This window comes from Coptis chinensis, chromosome 4 (assembly GCF_015680905.1).
Source record: "Coptis chinensis isolate HL-2020 chromosome 4, ASM1568090v1, whole genome shotgun sequence".
In the NCBI taxonomy this organism is placed as follows: Eukaryota; Viridiplantae; Streptophyta; class Magnoliopsida; order Ranunculales; family Ranunculaceae; genus Coptis; species Coptis chinensis.
In genome coordinates, this window is record NC_141459.1 from 62,584,221 (window position 1) to 62,603,949 (window position 19,729).

Below are 19,729 nucleotides of genomic sequence, written 5' to 3' on the forward strand. Positions count from 1 at the left end.
ATGTTAACCCATTTTCAAAGGCCCGCTTGTTTTCTTTTCTTTTTACTATAGTCAACAGTCTATGTAATTGTGCATGTGTGCATGTATGCGGTTCAGTGGGGTGAAACCATGCTACACTTTTTTGTGTGTGTGTGTGTGTGTGTGGGGGGGGGGGGGTGTAGGGCAGGGAATCGAGTCGGGTTTGACCCAAATCTGAATAGTTCAGGTTTGGGTCGATTTTCATATCCATTTATTTATTTGCGTTGGTTTCGGATATATTTTTTGGGCTTTTTTTGCATTTTTAGTATTATCCGATCGGGTTGGTCGGGTTCGGATATAAGATTTCAGTTTTATCTACACCCTATAGTTCCCTGCCAATGGATTGAGAGACGCTAAAAAAATAGGATTTTAAACTTCGATGTCACTTGGGGAGACAACCTTAATTAATTACCAATCGACACTTCAGAACTAAAGAGGGATGTGATGCTCATGCCTTTCAACAACTTGTAGGTTAATATATATTGCATATATAGTTTAAACTTTGTATAGTTGATGTTTGAACTCTTCACATTGCTTCGTCCTATTGATTAATTAGATTATAATATTAAACTTAATTTTAAACTGTACCTAACTACATATAATTAATTAACAATAATAATAATATCATCACTTCTTGATTTTAATTATCTCGAAGTTTGTAACTAGCTAGATGATTATCACTAATTTTTAAAGTTTAATTCGATAAGTATATAAGTGAATCATGCATGTTTCTTGAATGGAACAAATTAATATTGGTGTTCTATTACAATAGTTTCTGCATCCTTTCATGAATTATATGCATAAGCATTTGATTGTATATAGAAGTGAGCTTCGAAAACCAAGGTTAGAACAATTAAGTTCCATATCCTATAAGAATCTAGCCAAAAGCCTCATCTGAATGATTATTGAGTGATGACACAAAGGATGTCCGGATAAAAAGACCAGACGTCCACTTGGTTTATCACCACGTCATATCCTAGGAGGGAATTTAGGCCATTTCTTGATCGATATAGCCAAATAAACGTAAAAAACACAAAAAGCTATTTTCCCTCTAGTTACCCCTTTTTGAGCCTTCAAAAACTTCTAAAAGCCTTTTTATTCTTCGCCATCAATCCCTCACCCGTTACAACACACAATAAAAAGCTTACCCAGCTAATGAGTTGAGAATTGGATGAACAGTAAGAAGAGAAGAGAAGTCATTGTACAAAACCAAATCAGTTAGTGCTTCAAAAAGAAATTAAGAAAAGAAAATAAAGACCCCTCAAAAACCAAAACTCCAAAAAAAATCAAAGGAGTCAAAAATTGAATCTCCCAAAAGTTCAAAATCGAAAGGAGTCGATATCAAAAGAAACAAAATCAAATTGAAACAAAAGCAAAATTAGAACTCCCAAAAATCAAAATCATATGGAGTCACAAAGCCAAAGGGCTAAAGAATGAATCTCAATTTGGAATCAAAGAACAAAACGAGGTTCTTCTCTAGTTACAAATATCTTGAGTACCCAATTTCTCAACTTATTAGATTTTGTTTTTCCCTTCCATTTTTTCTAAACCATCACCCTAGCCCTGTAACTCTTAATAAAAGACCTCTAGCTCGATTAGAAATAGGTTACTGGTCAACACAGATGGGTCAGTTTCAGCTGACGCGAATGGGTATGGTGGTGTTATTCGAGATGAATTCGGTGCCGTCAAACTAGTGTTTACAGGGAACTCGACTAAAAGATCGGTTATCACCCAAGAGTTGCTAGTAATTGAAGCTGGAATGAAGGGAGCAATTCAGATAGGAAGCGAGGAGGATTTGTGTATGCTCAGACTCGAAGGGAGCAATAGGATCTATTACTGGAGCAGAGGAGCCGCCTTGGTACTGCCTCAACATAGTGGCTACTATTGCCTGTTTGAAGTTACACTTTGAATGGGTGGATTTTAAACATGTGTTCAGGGAATCAAACCGAGTTGCTGATTACTTCTCAAAGCTAAGCAAGGAACATGAGAATTCCATTTTGTATTTCCTACCTCCATTAGACTATCAAATATCAGAAATGGTCAAGGAGGACTCACAAGGGAAAATGTACTTGAGAACATGAGTCTCTTTTTCTTTAATACAGGTCGAGGTCAGCCTAACCTCTAAATGCTTCAAAAAAAAAAGTGGCAATTGTGATCAATCAACCCCGATTTTCTTTGGAAGCCATTCGTGTATGTGAGGAATATAAATATCCACTGCATTTGAGGGAACTAAACTTGAGTGAATCTATCTGAGAGTTTCTATTTCGACACATCGTTGTGAGAACCCACCTGAAGGACGCTCTCCAAAAGATTCAAAAATAACTCTGCTTTTGCATTTCATTGCTACATATGTTATCCTAAGTTCAAAAGAGCTTGTCCTTATTCCCGCTAATGAGATGTATAGACTTCTGAGAATAAATAAGGAGATAAGACCCTTTATGCTAGATAGAGAAAGTTTGTGAGTACCTTCTCTGGAAAACTCTCATGAGGATTAATCTCGTCCACTAGGAAATTCCTAGTGGTTTAAGGCCTTGTTGCATATGGTCAATGGAATCGCACTCCGCGAAATGAGATTAGTATAATAAATCACACATTTGTGATCTTAGTTTTTTCTCGCTTATCTTTGCTTGAGGACAAACAAAATGTTGTTCGAGGGTTGTTGATCAGACTCCAAATGTGCATTTTATTACCTTTACAATGCTTTAAATATGTCTTTCTTATGCTTAATAAACAGACAACTCATAGTTTTTACTGCCATTTGTAGATTACAGACCTTTTCAGACTATTTATTTTAAAAGATGTATTTTAGTACCAAAAGAAGCTTTATTAACGCTGCTTAGGAAGACTCAAACCCAAAATACTGAAGATTATGTCCTCAGCTTGAAAGACTATGGATTATGGCCTTGTCTCAAAAGTAGGCTTGCTTAACCAAAGCTTGCTTAAGAAGAAAACCAAAAGCAAAAGCAAAAAGCATAAAACATAAAGGAAAAAAACAAACTCATGAAGTGGCTTGCATCTAGAGAAAGCATAAAGCAAACTCATGAGGTGGCTTGAATCTAAGACAACAGGGTAAATCTGTAACTTGTAAAAGGTGTAGTTTATAAACCGAAAAGTGAAAAGAGAGATAGCACCTAGAATTAATCTATTGTCATGTAGGAGTAGTGTAGAATTTTAATTCAAGTCCTTTACTTTTCAAGTATTTTATTTACTTTATTTCACTTTTTGTTGTTATCAAGTTCTTCAATCTAAATTATTTATCAAGCTTTTCAATCTTGTTTCTTATTCTCTACAAAGTCTTCTTCATTCAATCATTTCAATCAAGTTATTCTTTTCCATTTCAAGCCTTTAATTCTTGTCTTCATTTACATGTTTTCAAATCCAATCATTAAGTAACGTAGAGTGACACTACAAAACTAAGAAATTATCTTCCCTTTTTCACAAAACACTCTCCATACTAAAAACACAACTTTTCGTGGTGAACCTCAACACACTTACCATAATCCTACATCTTCATTATTCCCTTCCTTACACGTACCGCTAGCATGCATATACGGTTACACATATTCATCACGTGCATCCTTGTCAGTAGTGCCCTTTCGATTATTCCACTTCCACGCGTCAAGCCCCCCTGCCCATTTAGTGGCTCCTCTCTTTTTACCTTTTTGCCCCTCTTTCCCTTCAAATCCTGCTTTATTCTTTCTCCCTCTTATTTTCCTTATTCACCCTCTCGTCTCCCGCCCCTCACTCCCATTTCTTCCTCCCTTTTTACTACTAGCCCTTCTGCTTGCGTGCCATTTCTCTCTCAAACGGGGGTGCTTCTTCATTACTTGTCTTCTTCCTCGTCGTACTTGGTCCGACTTGCTTGGTCTCGATCAGGCTTTGTTCAAGTTGGTTTCTCTATTTTCTTTGTTTCCTTTGGCCTATTTTCTCTCTCTCTCACTCTCATTTTTTATCGTTTTTGTCCCTTACACTTCCCTAGCTCACCTTCGTCACCATGTCTTAATCGTACTCTGGTGATTCTTCCTCCTTAAGATCCAACATGGTGGCGTCCCCTCCTCCGATTGACACCATTATGGCCCCCTCCACGTCTGGGCAGCCCACCAACCTGCCACCACCCCATCACGATTTTGTAGACCTAACTTAGAAGTGATTAAGGCTTCCTACAGGATTTTTGATGACATCCTATTTGAACACATACCCGAGGTAACTCACTTCCCACATTTGGTTCCCTGCCGGCCGGGGGGTTTTGTAGCCACCGTTGGTCAGATCATATCTGGTTTGTGGTTCCCTTTGTCGCTTTTGGATGTCGAAGTGTGCAATCACTTCAATATCCATCCCTATCAAGGCATCGGTAAGTTCAAGGGGATTATGTATACTGCGAACCATTATAACAAAACAAATGAGCCCAGGATATCCTGCCACAACATGATTGCTCATTATTTCATAAAGAAGAGCACCAAGGATGTCAGTGTGGGATATCATTCATTTTGTGTCCATCCTAAAAAACAATCTTTCATCTTTCGTATTCCCTCCTCGGACGAGACATGGCATTATTATCCTTTGCATGTTTCTAGGAACATTTTGTCTGTCGACCTTCTAGTTGGTGTGACTCTTAACCACCTCGATTTCCTGTCTAGTAGTGAGTTTCCTTTCTAATTTTCCTTTTTATATACAATCTATGTCACTAAGAAATTTTTTTCCATCCCCTTGCATAGGTTAGAGAAATGATTCTAAGTCGCACATTTACTTTGGAATCACTTCAGGTGTTTTCCAACAACTTTGCGGTCTGGGATCTGCTCAATCCGATGTCTTAGGAATACATCCCTATCTTGGTACTCCACTGCTATCTGACCCTAAGCTTCACTCTTTTGGAACGAACTCTGCTCTATTCTATCGCCCTCCCCTTCCCCGTGCCTCTCCTTCACCAAAGAAAAGATCTCAGACGAAAAAAGGCAACTCTAGTAACCCTACTAGCCGTGGATTCACCACCAAGATTTCCACATCCCAGGCTCGTGCCCAAGCTTTGGCCGCCGTAGTTCGAAAAGCTCAAGGCGAACTGCACTCCTAGTCCACCCAAGATGCCATCCCTTCCTTAAGATCTATTTCTACTTGGGAAGACCAATACATTTCCCCCAAAACTCAATCCGTGGACTCTGCAAGCCAAGCTATCGATATCACCAAGATAAAGCTGTTCGATAGTGACTCGGACGACGAGGTGATGGAAGTCCCTCCTACCGCGGAAGTCCCATATGATGCGAAAGTCTTTTCTCCTGGTGAGCCTCCCCATAAGCGGAGTCAGATCTTGGTTTCCGCAGAACCCACCCCTATCGCCTCTCCATCTTATCGGGTTTCCACCCCGACAAAGAACTTGCTACCTTTTAAGGTAAAAGAACCGCGATATCTGCTCCGAAAACCTTCTGCCCCATCTTCAAGGTTCACAACCACGAGGTCAACATTTTAGATTCAACTCTGGAGAATCTTGTCGTGGCCTCTACTATATTCTATGGCTCTCACCTTCATAGAGATATGGCTTACGTGGAAGGGGGCTCGTTTGAAGCACCGAACCTCCTTGTACACCAATTGGGAAAAGGTAATCGTCTTTTATATTGCATTCACTCCTTTATACTCCCATTTCCCTTAACCACTTTTCTTTTTCCAGTTGAATATGGATGTCTCTTACATGATCCGCGGTCTCTTTAGATCTCTGACCAAGGTGGAAGCGTTGGAGAAGGAGGTTGCTGGAGTTGAAGGGCTGCGGGCTTCTTGCGGTCGTCTCCAGAAGAGTTGGAGGCCGCAGAGTTATCTAAGCTCAAGGCTGAAGATGAGCTCAAGAATGCTGAATTTGTCCATCAACAATACATGGAGAGCATAAATGACCACTTGAGGCACTCCTTCAGCGGCACAAAGAGGACATGGAAAAGCTTTAGTTACACTTCAAGACACAGGCCGATAAAAGGGTGGCTAAGAAAATCAGGGAAGAACATGCCCGTCTGGCTAAGGAAGGCCGACTCCTTCCTAAAATGCCTTTGCCCCCTTCCCCTGCTAATGTTATTGTGATCTCTATTGCTACTACCCTTGCTACAGAAGAACCTTTAGCCGAAGCTACTGTGGCCGACCCTGCTACAGATGAAACTTTCATAGCCTTGGGTTCTGCAAAAGTCTGTGGTTCCGAAATTGTTCAAGATTAGTTTCGTCATATGACTCTCTTACTTATAACTTGGAATCTGTGTTTATTTTGCTCATTTTCTTTGTGGTGAAACTTGGAACACCAATATGTTTATTTTGTTATGCTTATTTGATACTTGTAGTTTGTTTCACGTGCTCTCCCTCTTATTGTTTCTAATGTAGTATCTCTTCCACTCAATCCTTAACGTTCGTAATTTGTTTTATGCGCTCTCACTCTCATTTTCTCTCATGTAGTGTCTTGATAAGAGCCCAAAACTGTAGTTTTAACCTTGTAACAGTCATACTTTTAGACCAATTATGTGAGTAATAATTAAGAGTTAACACTGATTACGTGTTTTTATGCATTTCAGGCTTCAAAGTCCATTATGTGCATAAATGTGCCACTTTAGCGAGATAAAGGAGCAAAGGTCGGTTGCTAAGGAGTTCTGTGATTAAAGGCCAAGATTGAAGAAGACAAAGCCTTTCTAAAGCCCGGTCAAAAGCTGAAAAGTCGACGCGGGCAGAAACAGCATACAAAGTTAGCAGAACTTCCGAAGGCCGTATCTTTGGACTCAGACCTTGGAATTGGGCCTACCTTATGTCAAAACGACCGGCTCGGAAGTAGCTTTCCAATGGTCTAAGCCTTGATCCAATCAGAGGAGCAGAAGTGGATGAAAAGTCTGTTGAAGCCAACTGCAGCTGAAGAGGCCTTTTTGGACTGAAAGAATTGGGTTTTGGGCCTGATTCTCTGGCCCAAAACATGGCTCCAAGCCCATGCACGATTTTTGGATCTGAATGTATAAAAACCAAAGCTTCACTCTTTGTTAATGGTAGCTAGTTAGACCTAAAACTATAGATAATTATAGATCTAGTTTTCATTTAATAAAATTAAGTTTAGTTTTAAATTCAATTCTTGTTTTAGATTAAACTCTTAGAATCATTATTCTTAATTAGTTTGATTAATAAAATAGCTAGTTTGTCAATTTCGATTCTTGTCATTTACAATTGTGTAGATCTAAATTCCCTTATTACGTAGATAGCTAGACTTAGATTAGTTAGATTATTAATTTAGTATTGAATTATTGTTTTATTATTCATTAGATTAATAAAATAGTGTTCTCCATAAGTTAGTTTCATTTCCATTAATTGTTTAATTTAAATTCGTAGATTCAATTAATTGTCATTATTAGTTTAATTCAATTATTGCATTAGTAGTTTTGAATTGGGTTTAAACAAGCAAAGTTTCAATCTTTATATCATGCCTTGTTTGAATTCAATTGGGAATGATAGCGTGATGATTCTCGGCTAACCTCCATTGAGGGGGTTGAGAAGCCTTGATGAAAGCTTGATTCCGATTATCGTAGAGTCGTCATAATTTCCTTTCCACTCTAGAAACGATTAGTTCACCATGAGAATGGGTTTAATCGTTCACATACTAGTTCTGAATTGGTAGAAATGCCATGTGTAATTAGGGATTAGGAGTAACCATATTGTTCTGCAAAGCAGTTCAATTCGGATTACGACGATTCGTCGTTAGTAGGATTAAGTCGAGTTAAGGTGGAATCAATCCCCCTCTAACTCCTTATCATAGAATCAACGTAGTATTCCCATAGTTGTTCTAATAGTCGACTAGTTGCATCTTGTGGGTAGTTGCATCGTAGTCTAGTTGCCACTTCATAAATCTCTCATTAGACTTTAGAGTTAAGAATACTTATACGTAGAGAACACAGCATGCGGAAGGACTAGGAGTGGAACGAATCACTCTACTCCACTATATCTCATAGGATTGAGAGTAGAAATCTTTGACAAAATATAGACACATAAATAGTTTTAGTTTACTTACGTTTTGAGTTCATCGTTCATTTCGTAGGTAAACTATTCAATTTTATCGTTTATCATGTCTCTTTCCTTCTATACTTGTCACTTGTAGTTTGATTTACGCGTTCTAATTCTTCTTTTCTTTACTTAGTATGTATCTCCCCTTCTCTCTCCAAGCTGCATTTGGGACATCTCATTACGCCTTATAGCTAAAACCAAATGTATTGGTTTGTGGAGGGCTCCTCCCCTCTCTCTCTTAAGATTGCACTCTGCAATTTGATGACAACTCAGTTTGCCCCCAAGTTAGAATTGAACTCTTAAGGTATTATCACCTATTACGTTGTTGTGTCTTCCTTACTACTATGTACCTGGTAGTATCTCATAAGTGTCATTGTATTATTTATGTTGCATACAACTTTTGTCTCACATGCTAGATTCACATTGCATTCAAAAGTAAAACTTTTTTAACAGTCTCACATTCCACGCCCTCTCTATCACTTTCCCTTCTGTCGTCTAAAATATGTATATGCCAGTAAAGTAAGCTAAGTTGGAGTATCTCAAAGTTGTTTTTGATGTGGTTCATCCCAGATTGTTTAGAGTTTGAATGATAGGAGTTTGAAGGAAGAAGATAGACTCTTAGTTTAGATCTAGTTTAGTTTATGAGTGAAAAAAATTGAAACTCAAGTTGTTTAAGATGGAAATGATTCAAAATAATGAAATAAAGTATTGAAATGAAGACTGAAACAAAGAACAACAAAAGAAAGAAGATTGATTGATTGAAAATGTAAAAACAAGAACAAGATTTAATTGAAAAACAAGAAAGTCAATGACTTAAATGAAAAAGTAGACAAGAAAATAAATCCTACATGACACTAGATTAAGTCTAGGTGTCTTCTCTATCCCTAACTTTTAGATTATATTCCCCTACTTTTGCCTTTTACTGATTTTCCCTTCTCTATTATAATTGAGACACCTCACACTTCACTTTTTGCTTTTGCTTTTCCTTTTCCTTTTTAATTTCTTCTCGACCAAGATAGGTTTTGGAGAATGCCATATTTTTAGATAATGGCCTCCATCTTTGGTTTTCTGAGTTGAAGACTTTGACCTTTGACTTTGACCGTTAACCTTGACTTTTTCAACACTTTTTCATAGAAGCTTCTGGTCTTCATAATAAGCATGATTAAGGCTCCTTTTGGTGTTAAGACGCAGCTTTTATAATAAGTGGTTTGAAAAATGTAAGAAAAGCTATAAGTTGTCTTTTCGTTATCCGTAAGGAAGGATGTAATGCAGTAATGTAATGGTAATAAAATGAACATTTAGGAGCTGATTACCACCCCCAAATAACATCTTGCATTGTTTGTCTTCAAGCAAGGATGAGACAAAAAACGAAGATAGCAAATGTCTGATTTATTGTTAACTATACTAATCTCGTTTCGCTGAGTGATTGTATTGACCATATGCAACGAGGTCTTAAACTATTAGGAATTCCCTAGTGGATGAGCTTTAAGTCTCGTGAAAGTTTTCCAGTGAAGGTACTCACAAACTTATTCTATTTAGTACCAAGGGTCTTGTTTTCTTATTTATTCTCAAAAGTCTATACATCTCATTAATGGTGAATAAGGAAAGGCTCCTTTGTACTTAGAATAACATATGTATAGTAATTTAATCATCTAAAGATAAATGTGCAAAACATGAGCGGTGAAATGCAAAAGTAGAGTTGTTTTCGAGACTTTTAGATAACGTCCTTAAGGTGGGTTCTCACAGGGTTGTGTTGCAATTACAACTCTCTGATAGATTCACTCAAGTTTCATTCTCTCAAGTATAGCGGGCACTAAAATTCCTTACATACTCAAATGATGTCCAAAGAAATCGGGGTCGATCGATCACGCTTGCCACTTACTATCATACCATCCTATTTCTAATCGAGCTAGAGGTATTTTATTAGGAGTTATGGGGTTAGGGTGATGGTTTAGAAAGAAAAAGAAAGGGAAAAACAAAATCTGATAAGTTGAGAAACTGGGTCTTCAAGATACTTGTAACCAGAGAAGAACGTCATTTTGTTATTTGCTTCTAAATTGTGATTCATTCTTTTAGCCCTTTGGCTTTGTGACTCCATATGATTTTGAATTTTGGGAGTTCTAACTTGCTTTTGTTTCTTTTTGCTTTTGTTTTTGATATCGTCTCCCTTTTGATTTTGAACTTTTGGGAGATTCAATTTTTTACTCTTTTGAAATTTTTTTTGTTTTTGGTTTTTTTTTTTTTTTTTTTTTAGTTTTTTATGGGTCTTTCTTTTCTTTTCGAAGAAACTAACTAATCTGTTTTTGTACAAGGTCTTATTTTATCTTTTTCTGATATCCATCCAATTCTTAACTCGTCAGCTGGGTAAGTTTTTTTATTGGGTGTTGTAATGGGTCAGGAATTTATGGTGAAGAATAAAAAGGCTTTTATAAAATGGTGCAGGCTTAAAAGGTGTAACTAGATGAAAAACTATGTGATCAAGCAAGTGACCATGTGATCTTTCTATCCGGACATCCTTTGTGTCATCACTCAATAATCATTCAGATGAGGTTTTTTGGCTAGATTCTTATAGGATATGGAACTTAATTGTTATAACCTTGGTCTCGGAAGCTCATTACTATATACAATCAAATGCTTATGCATGCCATTCATAAAAAGATGCAGAAACTATTGTACGTATATTAATCTAAGTTCGAATAACAAATCCTTACTCTACTGTTATAATAAGGCTTCTAGACTTTTTATTCATCATTGAAAAAGGAAACATGACTTTTTAATACTAAACAGAAAAATATTTTTTGGCTTTTTGGAAAAAAAATTTGAAAGGGGAGAAATATACTACTAAGAAAGAAATATACTACTATAAGAAATAATGCCTAATTTTTGCAAAATGTTACTATACCACCTCCAAATAGAAATATGCTTTGTCCACAAAGTATGAAGAGATAAGGAAAGAGATTACCATAGAAACATGAGCAAAAACTGTGATAAACCTGTATTCTGTTCTTTATGATGAAAATATACCACCCCCAAATAAGTTTGGGGCATGGGTTATTTGATATAGAATGAGAAATACATGGTTTATTATACTAGGGATAATTATTCTACTATGAAAATCTTTTTGGGTTTTTGTATTGTTGAAAACATATGCAAATGAAGGAAAAAAATGGAAAATTTTGGCATGATGTATCTGTATTACATTCTACTCATATACCAAATTCCACAAAAGAAAACAAGCAGATAATATTAGACATATAATTAAACTTATACTATGTCATACATGTGAAAAGAAAAAGAAAAATACATATATCCAACTATACCGATACTAGGGAGATTTCCTAGTCAGAATCCGTGTGTGACTCATCGCAGCGTCGAGAAGATCCTTCTCCTTGACGTTGGGTCCTAGCATGTCTATTACTACGTGGTAGTGCATCTCCTGCTGGAAAGACTGCTGCTCCTCTCTAAGGTTCTGCTGAGCTGACATGATAACTTGCTATGTATGCTTGAGCTGGTGGACGTGCTGAGCCAGAATCCTCTAGCTTCCATGGAGAAAATGAATTTTGTCAATGGGCTGAGTGAACTGTCTTGTGGCATCTTCAGCAAAGTAGTCCACTCTCTCCGTAGGGCGTGCTTGCTCGGCGGCAGGTGGATATATAAACTTTTGGATGTACTGGGTATAGATAGGACTTGTGGTAGCATCCATGACCTCCACTAAAGCGTCTGTGGCATCAAACCCCCAATGCTGCATGATCCTAGTGACCAACACTAGTAGAGGGGCGGTTGATTTCATGGGTTTGCAGAGTTGCTCGAAAAGAAAAGAGACGATGCAGAAGCTATTCTTCTGTTCTTGAAGAATCCATAAGATATGAAGCATCGCCTTACCTATATCTGAAGGTTGTCCATCGAGATATCGCTATTTGGTTCCTTCAAGAGAAATAACTCAGAATGCTGCGCAAATGAGACTTGGGGTTTTTCACCCCCTCAAGAAAAGTCTCAGCCATCATCACGTCTATGGTCTTATCGTCTGGGGATTGTTCCGTCGGAGCATAGACTTTCATGGGAATCCCCAGAACAGCACTCACTACCTCCTTGGGGAGCTCAAGCGTTCTACCATCCTTGACAACCGCGATGCTCCTCTTTGAGCATGTTGTTGTAAAATAAAAGAGTAAGAGAGGGAGAATAACTTGCACCTTCCAACAAAACCAAAGCTTCCCATCCTATTTTCCTAATCTCAACCTTGAAGTGCACTTCAAATAGATTGGAATTGAAGATAAGTTCAAAATTTTGCTCCAGCATGATTTAAAACCTCGAGCCATTTGGAGTAGGAATTGGTGAAATCTGGGTTTTTAGATGGAATGGGGGTTGAAAATGGAGGAGGTTGTAAAAATTTGGAGTGGTGGTGTTTTTGGGTAATTGGGCGGTCGCGAGTCAAGTAAGGGCGAGTGAGAGCTGAATTGGGTGGCTAGGGTTTTGGAAAATTGGGGAAGATGAATTAGGTCGGGCGATCGTGAGTTATATATACGAATTGATGGCACGTGCGAGGCATGTGCCTTTTTAAGTTGAATCAAAATTTTGGCCCAAGCCTAAATGAAATTAGGAAATTCCAATCTTGTCTTCAGTGCCTTACCAACTTCAAGAGCTGATTCGCGCTTCGTTAATCAACTGATCTTGACCCGTGAGGTACCAAAACGATCAGTATCAAAAATGGCACATAACGGTATGGGCTCACTTCCAATGGTGAAAAAGAAATAGATGAAGGAAAGAAATGAAAAGAAACTATTGGGAAATATGAACAAACAAAAGAAGGAAAATTTTAATTAATAATTTTTTTTTATTTTGGGTTCTGAATAAGTTTGACTGAAATTAAAAAGGTGGGTCGTTTTAAGTCAGATTCCCAAGACTTGAAGTTTTTGAAAACTCGAGTCAATCCTAACCAGATGGTTGGATTACTCTCTTCAACTGTGCGTAATGCACTGGAGGATAACACGTGTAGACTTTATAAATAGAATTATTATGAGGTTGAAGACCAGGGCAAGTTGGTGTTTGACAATTCAAGCACCAGTCTTCTCTCATACCTCATCTCTTACGTGCGTATGAACTCTTACCTAAACTAGGGATGGTTTTTGGTAAAAGTATCCATATCTTCAATTGCAGTTCCCTTGGAAGTGCTTGCACTTGGTCATTGAAACTTACCCATCTAGTCTTGCTAGGTAGATGGTTTTTGTTCTTAACAGAAGACATTTTTGAAATTTTTTAGAAATTTTTTTAGAAAGGGAGATTGAGAGGGGGGAAAGGTTTTGAGAAGAAAGAATTTTGAAAGAAAGGGAAATTATGAAAATTTTGTACAATTTTGAGTATTTTAACGTCAGATTCTCGAGACAAATAGAGAGGTGGAGGCAAAAAGATAAAATTAAACAGAGAATAGTATCACTTTGGGTTACTCTATTTGTTTAATTCTCGTTTGTAGACACCTCATTTTTTTTTTAGTTGATTTTCTCAAGCAAATATATCTATCTCTAACCATATAGAGGTTTTGACAAGAAGATAAAAATTTTATGTGAGTCCGGTATCATTTTGGTTACTCTAGGCGTATAATTTTTATTTTTATATCCTCTAATTTTGAAAATTATGGTGAGATGTTTTAAGAAACTCATATTTCAAAAGATGTTATTTTAACTCTAATGTTCTTTTTAGAAAACCATGACAGTAATCTTAGGCAACTTTAATGTCGGCTCTGCGGCGAACTCAATCTAGATAGACAGAGCTTCAGCTACGTGAGTTAGGGGATTTACTGCGCAAGACATGGAATGTCTTGACCCTGTGAATAGCTCGGTGATATAGGTGATCGTTAGTAAGCAAAGCTGATCTTAAACAGCCCCTAGATTGCATTGTTCTAGGGGGTTGGTGTGTATAAAATCCATTGCCCATTTTTGGTTTAGAAAATATCACATAACTATAGACATATTGAGAATCTTGCATTAAAAGAACAGAAAAAATAACTATTTTTGTAAAAGAAGTGTAAAATAAAGAAAGGAAAATCACTCCACAGGTTCACACTTACTCAAACAACGACTAAAAAGTGTCTTACAAAGAATATGTGAGGTATACGTGGACTAAGGCTCCGACACTTACAACCACACCATCCAAATGGAGAGGTCCGGTTACCTTATTGATGTATTCCCTTTAAAGTAGAAGATGGAATGAAATGGGAAAATAATATATCGGGGAAAAGAGGATTTAATCCTCGTAGATGGGATCTTTAAGACATAGTTTTTAGAGCTCCAGCTTCATTCACGTCACTTGTTGCTTCAAAGGCTGTGTTTGTTGGTTTATGGTTTGGAACGGCTTGACCTGAGAACACACCTTTCTGGTTTTTTTTGGGTTAACAAGTTTAGAGACTATTGCATGTATGCTAGGATTTAGGTTTGTTGTTGAATGATAGATAACATTATTTCGGTGGGCTTATATGTTTGGACGCTAGTTGATCTTGTAATTGGAACTAGGTCTCTTTGGTTGTTAATAGGTGGGTTTTGGTAGTTCTGGTTAAACTGGGATGGAACCAATGCCCTGTTCTGATTGTTATATGTACATTGTCCTTATCTGAATGCATTTGGTGGTTTGTTGAAATCGGGAGGTGGATGGGATTGTTGATTATTGGTCCATGCGAAGTTTGGGTGTTAACTCCATGGTGCATTATCATCTCCCAAATGTGCATTTTATTACCCGTATATAGTTGCATTACAGTCCCTCTTACGCTTAACGAAAAGACAACTCATAGCTTTTATTTCCTTTTTTAGGTTAAGGAGTATTTTAGACCACTTATCATAAAAGTTGTGTCTTGGAACCAAAAGGAGCCTTAATCATGCTTATTATGAAGACCAGTAGCTGCTATGGAAAAGTGTTGAAAAAGTTAAAGTCAATCGGTCAAAGTCAAAAGTCAAAGCCCTAAAATCAGAAGACTAGAGATGGAGGCCCTTATCTCAAAATATGAGGACTTTTCTCCCTAAACATACCTTGATCATGAAGAAACCAAAAAGTAAAAGCAAAAGTAAAAACAAAAGTGAAAGTGTGAGGTGTCTAGTTTGTAATGGAGAAGGGCAAATCTGTAAAAAGCAAAAGTAGGGGTATATAAGCAAAAAGTAAGGGAGAGAGACTCATCCATTGTCTTAGCATCCAAACCATTTGGTTTGTTTAATTTCTTGTCTTGTTTTTCAATTCATGTTTTTACTTTCTTATTGTTTTATTTCATTTCAATGTTTTAATCTTGTTTACTTGTTCTTCATTTCAATGTTTTAATCATGTTTACTTGTTCTTCAATTCAATGTTTTAATCTTGTTTGTTTGCTTTCATTTCAACATTTTAATCAATCTTCCCCTTCATGTTTTCAATTCATTTCCATACAACAATCAAAGCTTTCAAGTTTCCTTCACTTAGAACCATTCTAATCCTACAAGAATCTACCTTTCTTCTTCACATCTCCCTAACTCAAAATCTAAACAATTTAGGATGAACCTCAACTTCTAATCTAAACTTTTTGAAGTATACAAACCACTACTAAAACTTCAAATGGCGTCGCTGCCGGGGACTAAAACTTCAAATGGCGCCGTCATCATGGATTGAAGGAGTGAGAGTGATTGGTTGAGGTCTAAGAAGGGAGCATCATTCTCATCTCTCCATTTCTTTTCTTTTTTTCAATTTTTTATCATTTTTTTTTATTGTTTCTCTGTACTAAGATACTCTTTTACAAATCAGGTTATGGGATAATGAAGCTGGAAAGGAGTTGAAGACAAACATAAAAATCAACAATCGTTCACCGGCGCTGGCAAGCGACCGCACGGGCGTTGCAGAGGCGACCGCCCAGGCACCTCTAGTGAAGGGTGTCCATATTTCTTGCAGTCCAGTTGATTTGCGCCGAACAGTTATACTTCGAGCCCGGATTTTATAATAGAGTAGGAGAAAATGGTGGAACTTGTTTGTAATAGTTAGTGATAAAAAGAAAAACGAAAAAGAGAGAAAAATTGGTTTTTGATTGATTTCTTATGATGAACATGAGTTAAACTTGGCTTAAGTTTTATACTTACCAAGGGATTAGAGTTTTAATTGCCTTGGGAAGTTCAAGTGTATGAGGCAAGTTGTGGATCATAGCTCACACACTTTGAATCAAGGGTCCTTGTACTTAACAATTCCATTGTGTTCAGTTAAAGTTGGAAATTGTTCAGTTAAAAAGGCGTCTTTAGGATTATTTGTCTTACGCCTAGTAGTGCACAACTCTTTGGGAAACTTAGCATGGTGAGGTAACTTTTTAATTGCTTCAAGAAAAGGTAAGTTTATCGTTAGATTTTTAAAATTCCCTAATCTCGTCAAAATTTGTATCCTTGTTTAACATAGCTAATCTCTGAGGAAATGGTGGTTTCTCTCTATATTTAGCATATGGATCAATAGGATGTTTAACCTTGGCTTTCTGTTTCTTAGGTTGTGGTTTAACTGGTACCTCTACAGGTGTAGGATCTTCAGTTTTTATTTCGGTATCTAGTTCAATATCCGGTGTAGGGACTACTGGTGGGTAACTATCGGCATAGTTACAGTGTTATCAACCACTATGCCAGAACGGAGATTGGTGATGGCATTTGGCTCACCTACATTTTTATTTTCAGTACTAGTATTACTGTTTACCTCAAAGGTTGTGTTTGTTGTTTTAGGATTAGGTATCACTTGACCTAGAAACCCGCCTTTGGGTTGCACTCTCTCTTGTGCTAACTGTTGTAAGGAAAGTTGGATGGCTTGTAAAATTTGTTGTTAGGTTTACTTAAAGGCGAAGAAATGATCCGGTTGTGGAGGAGTGTTAGCTATAGGTTGTGTGACAGGAACTATGTCACGTTGATTATTAATGGGTGGATTTTGATAGTTATTATTTACCAGAACGATACCTCTATTAGCATTATAATTATTATAATTCCCTTGTCCTTGCCTCGGTGGAGCTTGGTTGTAATTGTTTGTTGGTCTAACATTTTGGTTATTAAACCTTGGAGGTTGTTGATTATTTCACCAACCGAAGTTGGGGTTTCGTCGCCAAGGTGTGTTAGGTTCGCTATAAATGGAACAAACATTATCTTGTTGTGATTGTTGTTGTTCATAAGCGAGAGGACAATAGGAGTCGGGATGCTCTGGACTCAAACAGAAATTACATGGATTGGAGTTGACATTCATGACGGGGATAGGTTTTTGTTGCACAGAAATAGCCTCTACCTTTTTAGTGAGAGATTTAGTTAAATTTTTAAGCTCAGGATCGAGTTTCATCTCAAACATACCGGCGGCCTTAACTATTGTAGAAAAACTAGCAGAGCGGGAGATATCGTTACTACCCACCAGTTATTATTAAGCTTTGTTTGATCTTCTAAAAATTTATAAGCCTCTGAGGCTCCTTTACTGAGGAAACTACCCCCATTCATTATGTCAAGGGCTTCTTTATGGTGGTGTAAAAATCCTTTGGAAAAGGAACGAACTAACGTGTCTTTTGCGAGGTTATGCTGTGGACACTCTATAAGAAGATTGGTGAAATGATTCCAAGCCTCTGAAAATGATTCATGAGGATTTTGTCGAAAGAAATGAATCTTGGAAAGCATTTCATCTATCTTCAGTGGTGGGTAAAAATGTTCCATAAATAGTTGAACAAGTTTGGCCCATGAGTCCATAGAATTAAGCGGTTGGATAGTTAACCAAGACGCCGCCTTATTGGCTAAGGTGAAAGGAAACACCCTTAGTTTAATTTGTTCAGCACCAATCGTAGGATGGTGGAATGTAGTAAGGACTTGGTCAATCCTACACATGTGCTGATAAGGTTTTTCATGGTCTAACCCATGAAAAACGGGTAACAAATTAAATATATTTGGGGGGATTCGGAAATCCCCCACTGGGTCTGATAGAACGATGCAAGATTTTGGGCTATCATTCAAGGCTTTGTAAAAGTTAGAGAGAGGAGACTCTCTTTCTTCAGCCATTATTTTAGGTGGAGTGTGTGGTATATTAGCTAGAGGTGTAGTGTGTTGACGTTCACGATAGATTATGTTAGTCATTTTTTCTCTACCTGACCTTAATCTCATGTAAGGCTAAGTTCAATATTGAAGAAACATGACAACAATCAAAATAACCCTGATATTCTAGTATAAGAACTCCTCTGACAGAAGATTTGAGGAGTGGAAGAAAGAAGTACCTGAATGCCTCTTTGCTTCGCTTATGAATAACGTCTTGTTTACGCGAGCTCAGTGTGTGTAACACGTTAGAAACACTGAATAACTTGAAGTAATAGAAGTTTGAACTAACCAGTGAAAATCGAGCTTTTCCAAAAGAAGGCGTGGGTCGCGCTCAGGTCCAACTCGAGTTCCAGGCGCTTCAGCGCGGGGGGGGTGGGGCACGGGTCCAGGCACTGCAGCGTGGGGGGCGCTGGAATTTAGCCTTGGTAGGGCGCGAGTCGCGCTCAAGTCCAATTTGAGTTCCAGGTACTTCAGCGCAGGGGGCGCTAGAATTTAGCCTTGGTAGGGTGCGGGTCGCGCTCAAGATTGTTCTTTGAAAAAAAATTTAGTTTCTGAACCAAACAATCATTGTTAGAAACAAACAAGGGTGGGTGGGTTTAATGGGACTTTAAAAAGACTAACAATACTAATGAAAACAATTCTAAACGGAACTAAGATGGCAGCAGAGCCATTTGATAAAAGGTAAAATGAAGTTTTACCTACGTATACAATTACGCAAACGCAAGTAAAACTAGAACTTTTTTCGTGCTAGGTTATCAAAGTTTTCTACTCTCGATGCTATCATAATAGGGTTGGAGTAGAGAATTCGTTCCACTCCTAGTTCTTTAGAATTCAATATTTTCTAAGATTATCGGTCTATCCAAAGTTAATGAGAGTATTGATGGAAATTATACTTCGATGGGAAACTAGAAAACAATATGCAAATAACGAAATGATGGAATTCAAATACTAACTTGACAATAGAGGATGAATTAGGAGAATTTGATTCCACCTTGATTTGACTTAATCAACTTACAAAGAAATGTCGTAATCCAAATGTCAATGCTTTCGCAAAACAACTAGTATTCTAATCCCTAATTATTCATGGCAATCTCTACCAAATAATAACTAGCATGTGAAGTAATCAAACTCATTCTCATGGTGAACTAATTACTTTATAGAATTGAATAGATTATCACGACGATTTCTAAGCTAGCAAAAATCAAGTTTTCATCAAGGCTTTCTCAAACCCCTTTAATGGAGGTTTAGCCTAGAGTCATCAAACTATCATTTCTATACGAATTTAAGCAAGACATGATATAAAGATTGTAAATTTACTATCTTGATCTTATCAAGAATTCAAAACTAAACTAATAACTACGAAATGATTATTAACTAAATGGTCGAAATTAGATCTAATGAATAATAATCTAATGATTCCAAATGAACTAAAACAAGATTGAAAACTAATTTGAAACTATAATTATGATTTAACTAATTATCAAATGAAAACAACCTAATTTATGAATTTAAAACAACTAAAACTAAATAAGAATTTAATCAAATAAACTAAATTGAGATGGAAACTAATACTTTATTATAAAACTAATAGTGATTCTAAAATAATAATCTACTTTTGTTCTAACACTAATTAATTGAAAGGTAAAAACTAGATCTAAAATAAGCTATTGAAACTAATT